Source organism: Balaenoptera ricei, chromosome 1 (assembly GCF_028023285.1).
Source record: "Balaenoptera ricei isolate mBalRic1 chromosome 1, mBalRic1.hap2, whole genome shotgun sequence".
NCBI classification, from domain to species: domain Eukaryota; kingdom Metazoa; phylum Chordata; class Mammalia; order Artiodactyla; family Balaenopteridae; genus Balaenoptera; species Balaenoptera ricei.
The window spans coordinates 87,547,046-87,559,689 of record NC_082639.1 but is presented as its reverse complement, the minus strand read 5'-3'; the positions used below and the strand labels follow the sequence as shown (position 1 = coordinate 87,559,689).

Here is a 12,644-nt window from a genome sequence, read left to right as displayed (position 1 = left end):
ACACTAATCTAGGTGTTGCTGTGAAGGTACTTTGCAGACGTGGTTAACATCTACAGTTAGTGACTCTAAGTAAAGGGGATTCTTACGCTAGCTAGTACAATATTATTTTCAAGTAGAAAAATATACTCTTTTTTTAAAAAAAATAATGGCCATGTTATCATATATTTTATTTTTAATTATTTATTATTTATTTATTTATTTTTGGCTGCATTGGGTCTTCGTTGCTGTGCGCAGGCTTTCTCTAGTTGTGGCGAGCGGGGGCTACTCTTCGCTGCAGTGCGCCAGCTTCTCAGTGCGGTGACTTCTCTTGTTGCGGAGCACGGGCTCTAGACGCACGGTAGACACACGGGCTTCAGTAGCTGTGGCATGCAGGCTCAGTAGTTGTGGCTCGTGGGCTCTAGAGCGCAGGCTCAGTAGTTGTGGTGCACGGGCTTAGTTGCCCCAAGGCATGTGGGATCTTCCCTGACTAGGGATTGAACCCGTGTCCCCTGTATTGGCAGGCGGATTCTTAACCACTGCACCAGGAAAGTCCGAAAAACATAATCTTAATGTAAATGTACTTGAGGAGAAGGAAGGTGATTCCCATGTGACACTAGCTTTCCTGGAGTTCACTGATGCTTCACTGACTTCTGATCTCCTCCTGCCCTGAGGTCCTTCTCTGGCTTAGTTCATTAGTGTGCTTTCCATCTGCAGAGGGCTAGTGCAGCTAGATCTGTACAATGAAAATCACAAAATACTGCTTAGAGAAATTATAGAAGCGTCAAATAAATAGATATATCATGTTCATGACTGCTATACATGCTAATAAAATCCCAATAAAGAGTCTGGTAGATTTTTCAGGGGTAAATTGACAAGTTGATTTTGAAATTTTCACAAAGCAGCAATGGATATAAAAGAACCAATATAATCGTGAACAAGTAAAATAAAGTTGGGGACCTATCAATAATTAAAATGCAGCTAATAAGACAGTCTAGTATGGGGTAAGTATAGACAAGAGATCAATAGAACAGGATAGAGGATACAGTTGTAGACTCATACATAATCTGGTCACCTGATAGAAAACTAAAGCATCAATACTTTCAATGGAGGAAAGGTTGTTCTTATCGATAAGTAGTGCTGGACCAACTGGATATTTAAATCGGTTAGAAATGAACTTTGACCTCTAATTTATACACCAACACTTGTCATGTTATACTAAGAAATACTTCCCCACCCAAATTTAAAGCTCAATCATTGGCTGAGTGTGTCTGGCTTTCTTATCTTTTAGCATGAATTTCTCTGGGAAGTTTCTCAGTCCTTCGTATAGTTTCATTTCCAAAGATCTGTTTGGCAAATTGACCAAATATACTTGTTTCTGCCTGAATCCAGCAGTGGATGTAGGTTAGTCTCAAGCCAGATTTTTCATCAAATACAATAGAATATATGCTTCCTGGATAGAGTGGTAGCTCTTCTCAAACTTAACTTTGTATTAGAATCACCTAAGGGGCTTAGAAGAGAACATAAAAGAAAAGTTTTAGGACCTGGGGTTAAGCAAAATTTTTAGACATGACACCAAAAACACAATTCATAAAAGAAAAAAAATGATAGATGGGACTTCATCAAAATTAAAAGCTTTTGCTCTGTACAAGAAACTCTTAAGGCAATGAAAAGACAAGCTACAACCTGGGAGAAAATGCAAGTCATATATCCAGAGTATATGAAGAATTCTTAACATTCAACATTAATAAAATAAACTAATTTTGAAAATAATCAAAAGTTTGGACATTCACCAAAGAGGTTATAAGGATGGCAAATCAATATATTTTAAAAATGTTCAACATCATTAGCCATAAGAGAAATGTAAAGTTAAACCATAATGAGATACAACTACACACAAAAACAAAACATATTGACAATATCAAGTGCTGAAGAGGATGCGGAGCAAATAGAACTCTCATACTTTGCTATTGGTGATGAAAATATGTAAAACACTTGGGCAGTTTTTAATAAGGTTAAACATATATGTACCATGACTCAGCAACTCTCACTTGTTGGAGGAATGAAAGCTATGTTCACAAAAAAAACCCTGTACACAAATGCTTATATAGCAGTCTCTCCAAAACCGAAAACAGCCCAAAGTTTTTCAGTGAATGAATGGATAAACTGTGATACATCTGTGCAATGAAATACCACTCAGCAATAGAAAGGAACAAGCTATTGATTCACGCCACAATTTGGATGAATCTCAAATGCATTATGCTGAGGAAAAGAAGCCAGTTTCAAAAGGTTGTATACTATGTGATTCCATTTATACGACATTCTCAAAAAGATAAATCTATAAACATGGAAAACAGATGAACGGTTACCAAGGGTTAGGAGTACGGGGAGGTATGGCTAAAAAGTAATGGCATGAGGGAGATGTTTGAGGTAATAGAAGGAACTCTCTCCATATCCTAATAATCGTGGTGGTTACTTGAAGCTATACAAGTGCCAAAATTCATAGAACTGTACATGGAAAAAAAGTCAATTTGACTACATGATAATTTAAAAGGTAAAATTAATAATTAAAAAACCTAAAAACTCCACATGCTTACAAGTTATAAGGATCCAGATGAGTTTGTCAGGCTCTAGCTATACGAGCTCATTAGACAGTATCATTAGACATATTCTCTCTTTCTTTCTTCACTTCACAGTTAAAATCTAACCAGGCCTCTATATCAATGTGTTAAAAATTATTTGTGTGTAAAAGTGTTTATTTTCTTTGCTTTAATTGTGTTGGCTTCATTTTAAGACAAGTTCTCCCTATAAGATGGAAAAAATGACCACCAGTAATTCCAGGTTTACATTTGCCCCACAAACAAAAAGAAATGTTCACTTTCCCAGGACATAAACGATTTCCACTGGCAAAGCTTATGTCCCATGTCCATTCCTGGATGCATCATTTTGGCCAGGAGATGGAATTCCATCTTTGCCCATGTCTGCTGTTGGGCCAGGGTTAGGGGCTGCCTCATTTACTTCTAGATAAGAATGAAGTGAGTGTAGTTAACCAAGGCATGCTGGACAGACAGAAACATATATCATCTACGGTGGACTTAGTGCTGGGAAAGATATTTAACTAATCTTTGTCTCAATTTGTCTATGAAGAAAGGGATAATGATAGTACATTTTAAAAGCAATGACAGCATCTACCCACAAGTGAGCTGGATCACAGGCTGCTGCTCTATTTCTCTCAGCCATTTTTACAGGATGTTAACTATGGTTGAAGAGAGTGAAGAAACAGTGCCATAGTACCTGCATTTCACACTTGTAAAAACGTAGAATGCTGGGACTGAAAGGGTCCATGAGAAGTCTTCTTTCCCATCTTTCTGATTTCAGGAAGGACTATACCTGTGTATTTCTAAAGGAAAGAAAAAAATACATATATATGTTTATGATTTTCATGGAATAATATTCTAAGACATCCTCAGGAATCTCAGAAATGTCTTAAATTCGACTAAGTCTTTCATGTTATTGCGTTCATGAAATAATATGAAAGCTCAGGTCCCATTAGTATTATTCTTTCTTTATTAATAATTTTTTAAAGGAGTAAATGAGCTGATCTTCACTCTATTTCAAATGTCATTATAGATAATATTGAAAAGTCTTTAAGTCATAAAATCCTTCAGCAATCATTTGTTCTTCATATACCAAATTCTTGTTCCACTAAACTTTATGTTTCACTTTTAATCCTTTAAATCTTCTTTTTTTTTTTTTGAACCCTTCAGAAATTCTGAACAACCCCTTTCAGGACAGAGGGAATGTGAGCTCTATAGATTTTCTCACTGACAACTAAAAACCCAGAAATGTCTTCAAAAGAGGAAACGAGCACAGGACCTGGAGATGAGGTTATTCCAGGATTCTGAGGGAGTCCCAACACTTTCCAGACCATCTGGTCTACATCTAATTGCTAATGGATTGAACGGATTTTTTTCATCCATAAATATAGCCTAAAGGGGAATTAAGCTGGATTTTTGAGAAAGCCTGGCACAAAAGAGCTGTTGTCAAAGAAAGCTAAAGAGGATACTGATAATGTCAGTACATCAAATTGCAGAAAATACTATTTTCATTTCCTGATGGAGGAGAAATATAGAGCTGCTTATGTGAAGCATTTTCAAATTTATTCCCTCCTCCCTATAAGTCAGCCTCACTAATTAGAATCAATTTAATTTCTCCAACTCCTTTTAAAGAATGAATGCCAGCCAGTAGTCCATTTTTTTTTCTTCCTGAAAAAATGATACTGTAGCTTTAATTGTGCATGGAGCTAAAAAGGTTGCCATGGAGATGAAAATCTGTGTTGGGGCTGCTCCACTTCTCTGGCCTTGTTCTGAGCCTGAAGTGGAAGGTTCTGTTGTTAAAAGAACAGAATTTTAATTTCTGCCAATAAAACCTGTTTACTTTTTAATGCAATTTTGTTCCTGTTGCTATCTTTTATTTCATAAGAACAGTCAAGGTGCTCAAAATGACAATAATGAGAACGTTTTAGACTATTCGGTTTGTGATTGCTGGAGAGCCAGCCTCAAAAATGTGTCCCAACAGGCTCTGACGTTCAGTACAGGCTGCTGCCATAGTTTGGAAATGTTTGCCACCTAGTGGCGGAAGTTGAGAAATGCCGAAAGATGCGATAAACATTTCACGTTTTGGAAATTATGAAGCAAAAAGAAAAGAGAATAACTGTTCCCCAAAATAGATTCTTCCAAGGAATTATTTAATAGATTTTACGATCACTATTTCTACCTCTCGCACCTCTTTATGCTGTTGTCTGGAATACGTTTAAGAGTCAGCTCAAATGTTAATTACTCAATGCGAGGCTCCACAATTCCTTCCTTCTCGGTCCTCCTCAATCAGAATTAATTATTGCACTCCCACAGCATTTTGTTCTTGCCCCTATTACAATACCGATAACATTATATTTAGGGGTTTGCGTGTGTGTCCATCTTCTGACAGATTCAGTAGTTCCTTGAGTGAAAAATGCTTTAACACTTTGTGATTTCTCTGTACCTATGGCGATAGTAGGGATACAGCAGGTTCCCAGGAAATGTTTACTAAATTGATTAATTGCCTCTACCCTCAGCCTCTTCTTGAACCATACTGCTCCTTACTCTCTTTATTCTATTGACTTTTTTTAGCGCCTCAGAAGAGGGGATGTCCTGCTACAAGACCTTTGCGCACTGGTTTCCTTTGCCTGGAATAATATTCTTTCCTCCTCTTTGACCTGATTGACACTTACTCATCATAAGGCTCTCAATTCAGAAATTTCCTCTAGAAGGAAGCTTTCCTCTATCCCCTGATCCGTTGATTCTCTTTATGAGACACTCCCATTGTCTAATATTCTTAGTCCTTTTCACAGTTGTGATTTTATATTATCTGGGCAACTATTTAACTCATGTCTGCCTCCCCCAATATGTATGGAAGGGCTTTGAAAGCTGTAACCACACCTGCTTTGGTTCACTGTGGTTATCTCTAGTGCTGAAAAAAATCAGGCTTAATTGTTAAATATAATTAAATTGAATATTTGCTCATGATTACATTTTTTGTATTTATTTTTATTGAGATATAATTGACATATAGCACTGTGTAAGTTTAAGGTGTAAAATGTAATAGTTTGATACATTTCTATATTGCAATATGATTACTACCTTGGCGTTAGCTAGCACCTCTATCACATGTGTCATTTCTTTTTTTGTGGTGGGAACGATTAAGATCTAGTCTCTTAGCAACTTTGAAATTTATAACACTATTTTTGTTATAATGACTATGCTGTGCATTAGATCTCCAGGACTTATATATCTGCTGGTTGCCTGTTTGTACCTTTAAATAACATCTCTCCACTTTGTCCCAGCTTCCCCTTCCACCCCGGCCCCACCTCGTGTCCTCAAGTCCATTCTCTACGTCTGTGTCTTTATTCCTGTCCTGCCACGAGGTTCATCAGAACCATTGTTTTTTAGATTCCATATATAGGTGTTAGCATAAGGTATTTGTTTTTCTCTTTCTGACTTACTTCACTCTGTATGACAGTCTCTAGTTCCATCCACATCTCTACAAATGACCCAATTTCGTTCCTTTTTATGGCTGAGTAATATTCCACTGTATATATGTGCCACATCTTCTTTATCCATTCATCTGTCGATGGACATTTAGGTTGCTTCCATGTCCTGCCTATTGTAAATAGTGCTGCAGTCAACATTGTGGTACATGACTCTTTTTGAATTATGGTTTTCTCAGGGTAAGTGAGGGAGTAGCATTGACATATATACACTACAAAATGTAAAATAGATGGCTAGTGGGAAGCAGCTGCATAGCACAGGGAGATCAGCTCGGTGCTTTGTGACCACCTAGAGATTAAACAAATCACACAGCTAGTGGCTCAGCCAGTGTGCTAGAGCATGTAGCTCTCTATAAATCAGAGGTTCCCACAATGCCCTCCTTGGGTTTGCTTAATTTGCAAGAGTGGTTCACAAAACTCAGGAAACCTGTTTACTCATTAGACTTCCAATTTATTATAAAGGATACTGAAGGATACAAATCAACAGCCAGATGAAGAGAGATACATAGGGCGAGGTTTCAAACAAAGGAGCTTCTGTCCACAGGGAGTTTGGAGCCTGGCATGGTGCTAATAGAAGTGTTCTGATTCCTCAGCTTGGAAACTCTCCAAACTCCTCCTTTTGGTTTTTATGGAGGTTTCATTTCATAGGCATGATTGATAAATTCACTGGTCATTAGTAATTGATTCAACTGCTATCCCCTTTGCCCTCCCTGGAAATCAGGGGTTGGGACTGAAAGTTCTACCCCTCTATTCAAGGTTGGCGCCCCTGGCAACCAGCTCCCATCCTTAGGTGCTTTCCAAAATTCACCTCATTAACATAAAACCAGTTGCGGTGGAAAAGGCTTGTTATGAATAGCAAGACACCCATTTCACTTTTATGGCTCTAAAACATTTTCAAGAACTGGGAACAGGATACAAAATGTTATAACAAAAGTTTCTCCCATGACTCCTATTGCTCAGGAAATTCCAAGGGTATGGGGAACTATGAGCCAGGAACTATGGAGGAAGACCAGCTATATATTTCTCAGTTTGGTCATCTGAGTGATCAAATGTATATTTATTATAAGTCACAGTATTGCACCAGCAACTTCCCAGTGGCTTTCTTGGTGCCTCAGGTACTGCCAAGCTTGGGAGGAAAGAATATGAGAGGTGTTTGAGCTGGGATGACTTGGGTTCTCAGAATGTTCCAGAGAACCTTTCCTTTTATATATTTTGTATCTTGGAGTTCTCTAAAATGTCTTATTTGGCAAAAGAGTTCTACAACTAAAAACCACTTGCCATAGACTGAATGTTTGCGTTCCCCCCAATTTCTTGTGTAGAAACATAATCCCTAATATGACAGTACTAGAAGGTGGGCTTTGGGGGAGGTGATTAGGTCATAAGGGCAGAACCCTCATAAATGGAATTAACCCCCTTATAAAAAGGCTGAAGAAAACTCCTTTACCCCTTCACCATGTGAGGTAAAGTCAGAAGACAGCTGTCAATGAGGACAGGGATCTCAGCAAACGCCTAATCTGCCAGCACCATGATCTCAGACTTCCCAGCCTCCAGAACTGTGAGAAATAAATGCTTATTTTTTACAAGCCACCTAATTATTCGCATTTTCGTCATAGCAGCCCAAATGGACTAAGACATCACTCTATACATGCTGCCTTTTAATTTGTATCCCACTGAATAGATACAAGTTCCCTTCAGTGACTTTGTTTACTACCATCACCACATGTTTCCCCACCAATAATGATTTTGTATTTTATCAGGAAACCAATGGTTTAATGAAGGTACAGTGGTTATTAGTGGGAATTTTAGGGTCTCTGGCAGGACTGGGATGTTATTTGGTCCAAACCAGAGCTTTATCTATTTATCAAACCAACCGTTGTTGAATTTTCAATCTTGTTTTTCCACTTCTGGGGCCAATTGTTGGGCTTTACTAGCCAGTTTTTCTAAGTTATCATTTGGGGAAATATCCCTTTGGACCATGATAGAGATTTGACTGCTGTAGTTTTCTTTAAGGGCAGCATTCCTTGCAGAAATGTCAGCTTCCAGAGAGTCACGTTTAGAATGCCCTGGAATCTTTTTTTTTTTTGAATTTTATTTATTTATTTTTATACAGCAGGTACTTATTAGTCATCCATTTTATACACATCAGTGTATACATGTCAATCCCAATCTCCCATTTCACCACACCACCACCACCACCACCCCCCCCACTTTCTCCCCTTGGTGTCCATACGTTTGTTCTCTACATCTGTGTCTCTAATTCTGCCTTGCAAATCGGTCATTCTGTAGCAGTTTTTAGATTCCACATATATGCGTTAATATATGATGTTTGTTTTTCTCTTTCTGACTTACTTCACTCTGCATGACAGTCTCTAGATCCATCCACGTCTCTACAAATGACCCAGTTTCGTTCCTTTTTATGGCTGAGTAATATTCCATTGTATATATGTACCACATCTTCTTTACCCATTCATCTGTCGATGGGTATTTAGGTTGCTTCCATGACTGGGCTATTATAAGTAGTGCTGCAATGAACATTGGGGTGCATGTGTCTTTTTGAATTATGGTTTTCTCTGGGTATATGCCCAGTAGTGGGATTGCTGGGTCATATGGTAATTCTATTTCTAGTTTTTTAAGGAACTTCCATATTGTTCTCCATAGTGGCTGTATCAATTTACATTCCCACCAACAGTGCATGAGGGTTCCTTTTTCTCCACACCCTCTCCAGCATTTGTTGTTTGTAGATTTTCTGATGATGCCCATTCTGACCAGTGTGAGGTGATACCTCACTGTAGTTTTGATTTGCATTTCTCTAATCATTAGTGATGTTGAGCAGCTTCTCATGTGCCTCTTGGCCATCTGTATGTCTTCTTTGGAGAAATGTCTATTTAGGTCTTCTGCCCATTTTTTGATTGGGTTGTTTGTTTTTTAATATTGAGCTGCATGAGCTGTTTATATATTTTGGAGATTAATCCTTTGTCCATTGATTCATTTGCAAATATTTTCTCCCATTCTGAGGGTTGTCTTTTCCTCTTGTTTATGGTTTCCTTTGCTGTGCAAAAGCTTTGAAGTTTCATTAGGTCCCATTTGTTTATTTTTGTTTTTATTTCCATTTCTCTAAGAGGTGGGTCAAAAAGGATCTTGCTGTGATTTATGTCATAGAGTCATCTGCCTATGTTTTCCTCTAAGAGTTTTATAGTGTCCTGTCTTACATTTAGGTCTTTAATCCATTGTGAGTTTATTTTTGTGTATGGTGTTAGGGAGTGTTAATTTCATTCTTTTACATGTACTTGTCCAGTTTTCCCAGCACCACTTATGAAGAGACTGTCTTTTCTCCATTGTACATCCTTGCCTACTTTGTCATAGATTAGTTGACCATAGGTGCGTGGGTTTATCTCTGGGCTTTCTACACTGTTCCGTTGATCCATATTTCTGTTTTTGTGCCAGTACCATACTGTCTTGATTACTGTAGCTTTGTAGTATAGTCTGAAGTCAGGGAGTCTGATTCATCCAGCTCCATTTCTTTCCCTCAAGATTGCTTTGGCTATTTGGGGTCTTTCGTGTCTCCATACAAATTTTTTTTTAATTTATTTATATTTATTTTTGGCTGTGTTGGGTCTTCGTTTCTGTGCGAGGGCTTTCTCCAGCTGTGGCGAGCGGGAGCCACTCCTCATCACGGTGCGCGGGCCTCTCACTGTCGCAGCCTCTCCCGTTGCAGAGCACAGGCTCCAGACGCGCAGGCTCAGTAGTTGTGGCTCACGGGCTTAGTTGCTCCGCGGCATGTGGGATCCTCCCAGACCAGGGCTCGAACCCATGTCTCCTGCATTGGCAGGCAGATTCTTAACCACTGCACCACCAGGGAAGCCCCTCTCCATACAAATTTTAAGATTTTGGTTCGAGTTCTGTAAAAAATGTCATTGGTAATTTGTTAGGGATTGCACTGAATCTGTAGATTGCTTTGGGTAGTATAGTCATTTTCACAATATTGATTCTTCCAATCCAAGAACATGGTATATCTCTCCATCTGTTTGTGTCATCTTTGATTTCTTTCATCAGTGTCTTATAGTTTTCTGAGTATAGGTCTTTTACCTCCTTAGGTAGGTTTATTGCTAGGTATTTTATTCTTTCTGTTGCAATGGTGAAAGGGATTGTTTCCTTAATTTCTCTTTCTGATCTTTTGTTGTTAGTGTATAGGAATGCAAGAGATTTCTCTGCGTTAATTTTGCATCCTGCAACTTCAACAAATTCATTGATTAGCTCTAGTAGTTTTCTGGTGGCATCTTTAGGATTCTCTATGTATAGTATCATGTCATCTGCAAACAGTGACAGTTTTACTTCTTCTTTTCCAATTTGTATTCTTTTTATTTCTTTTTCGTGGCCAGGACTTCCAAAACTACGTTGAATAATAGTGGGCGAGAGTGAACATCCTTGTCTTGTTCCTGATCTTAGAGGAAATGTTTTCAGATTTTCACCATTGAGAATGATGATTGTTGTGGGTTTGTCATATATGGCCTTTATTATGTTGGGGTAGGTTCCCTCTATGCCCACTTTCTGGAGAGTTGTTATCATAGATCAGTGTTGAATTTTGTCAAAAGCTTTTTCTGCATCTATTGAGATGATCATATGGTTTTTATTCTTCAGTTTGATAATATGGGGTATCACATTGATTGATTTGCATATATTGAAGAATCCTTGCATCTCTGAGATAAATCCCACTTGATCATGATGTACGATCCTTTTAATGTGTTTTTGCATTCTGTTTGCTAGTATTTCGTTGAGGATTTTTGCATGTATATTCATCAGTGATATTGGTCTGTAATTTTCTTTTTTTGTAGTATCTCTGTCTGGTTTTGGAATCAGGTTGATGGCGGCCTCGTAGAATGAGTTTGGGAGTGTCCCTCCCTCTGCGAATTTTTTGGAAGAGTTTGGGAAGGATGGGTGTTAGCTCTTCTCTAAATATTTGATAGAATTCACCTGTGAAGCCCTCTGGTCCTGGAATTTTGTTTGTTGGAATATTTTTAATCACAGTTTCATTTTCATTACTTGTGATTGGTCTGTTCATATTCTATTTCTTTCTGGTTCAGTCCTGGAAGATTATACCTTCCTAAGAATTTGTCCATTTTTTCAGGTGTCCATTTTATTGGCATAGAGTTGCTTGTAGTAGTCTCTTATGATGCTTTGTATTCCTGTGGTGTCTGTTGTAACTTCTCCTTTTTCATTTCTAATTTTATTGATTTGAGTCCTCTCCCTCTTTTTCTTGATCAGTCTGCCTAAAGGTTCATCAGTTTTGCTTATCTTCTCAAAGAACCAGCTTTTAGTTTTATTGATCTTTGCTATTGTTTTCTTTGTTTCTATTTCATTTATTTATGCTTTGATCTTTATGATTTCTTTCCTTCTACTAACTTTGGGTTTTGTTTGTTCTTCTTTCTCTAGTTCCTTTAGGTGTAAGGTTAGATTGTTTATTTGAGATTTTTCTTGTTTCTTGTGGTAGGATGGCATTGCTACAAACTTCCCTTTTAGGATTGCTTTTGCTGCATCCCATAGGTTTTGGTTCATCATGTTTTCATTGACATTTGTCTCTAGGTATTTTTTGATTTCTTCTCTGATTTCTTCAGTAATTTCTTGGTTATTTAGTAATGTATTGTTTGGCCTCCATGTGTTTGTGTTTTTTTATGTTTTTTTTCCCTGTTATTGATTTCTAATCTCATAGCACTGTGGTCAGAAAAGATCCTTGATATGATTTCAAATTTCTTAAATTTACTGAGGCTTGATTTGTGACCCAAGATGTGATCTATCCTGGAGAATGTTCCATGTGCACTTGAGAAGAAAGGGTAATCTGCTGTTTTTTGGATGGAATGTCCTATAAATACCAATTAAATCTAGCTGGTCTACTGTGTCATTTAAAGTTTGTGTTTCCTTATTAATTTTCTCTCTGGATGATCTGTCCATTGGTGTAAGTGAGGTGTTAAAGTCCCCCACTATTACTGTGTTACTGTCGATTTCCTTTTTTATACCTGTTAGCATTTGCCTAATGTATTGAGGTGCTCCTATGTTGGGTGCGTAAATATTTATAATTGTTATATCTTCTTCTCAGATGATCCCTTGATCATTATGTAGTGTCCTTCCTTGTCTCTTGTCACATTCTTTATTTTAAAGTCTATTTTATCTGATATGAGTATTGCTACTCCAGCTTCCTTTTGATTTCCATTTGCATGGAATATCTTTTTCTGTCCCCTCACTTTCAGTCTGTATGTGTCCTTAGGTCTGAAGTGGGTCTCTTGTAGACAGCATATATACAGGTCTTGTTTTTGTATCCATTCAGCCAGTCTGTGTCATTTGGTTGGAGCATTTAATCCATTTACATTTAAGGTAATTATTGATATGTGTGTTCCTATTAGCATTTTCTTAATTGTTTTGGGTTTGTTATTGTAGGTCTTTTCTTTCTCTTGTTTCCTGCCTAGACAAGTTCCTTTAGCATTTGTTGTAGAGCTGGTTTGGTGATGCTGAATTCTCTTAGCTTTTGCTTGTCTATAAAGCTTTTGATTTCTCCACCGATTCTGAATGAGATCCTTGCTGAGTAGAGTAA

At 37.8% G+C, this 12,644-nt stretch overlaps 1 long non-coding RNA gene across 1 annotated transcript in view; it reads right to left on the bottom strand.

The window, feature by feature from the left end:
• Positions 1-220: 220 nt before the first annotated feature.
• The window catches only part of LOC132350852 (uncharacterized), a 107,644-nt gene continuing 95,220 nt past the window's right edge, over positions 221-12,644 (bottom strand). The window contains exons 2-3 of the long non-coding RNA XR_009498028.1: positions 3,271-3,376; positions 221-712 (exon numbers count right to left, since the gene is read on the bottom strand). This is a non-coding gene — a long non-coding RNA (uncharacterized LOC132350852). The remainder of the gene's footprint in view (positions 713-3,270; positions 3,377-12,644) is intronic.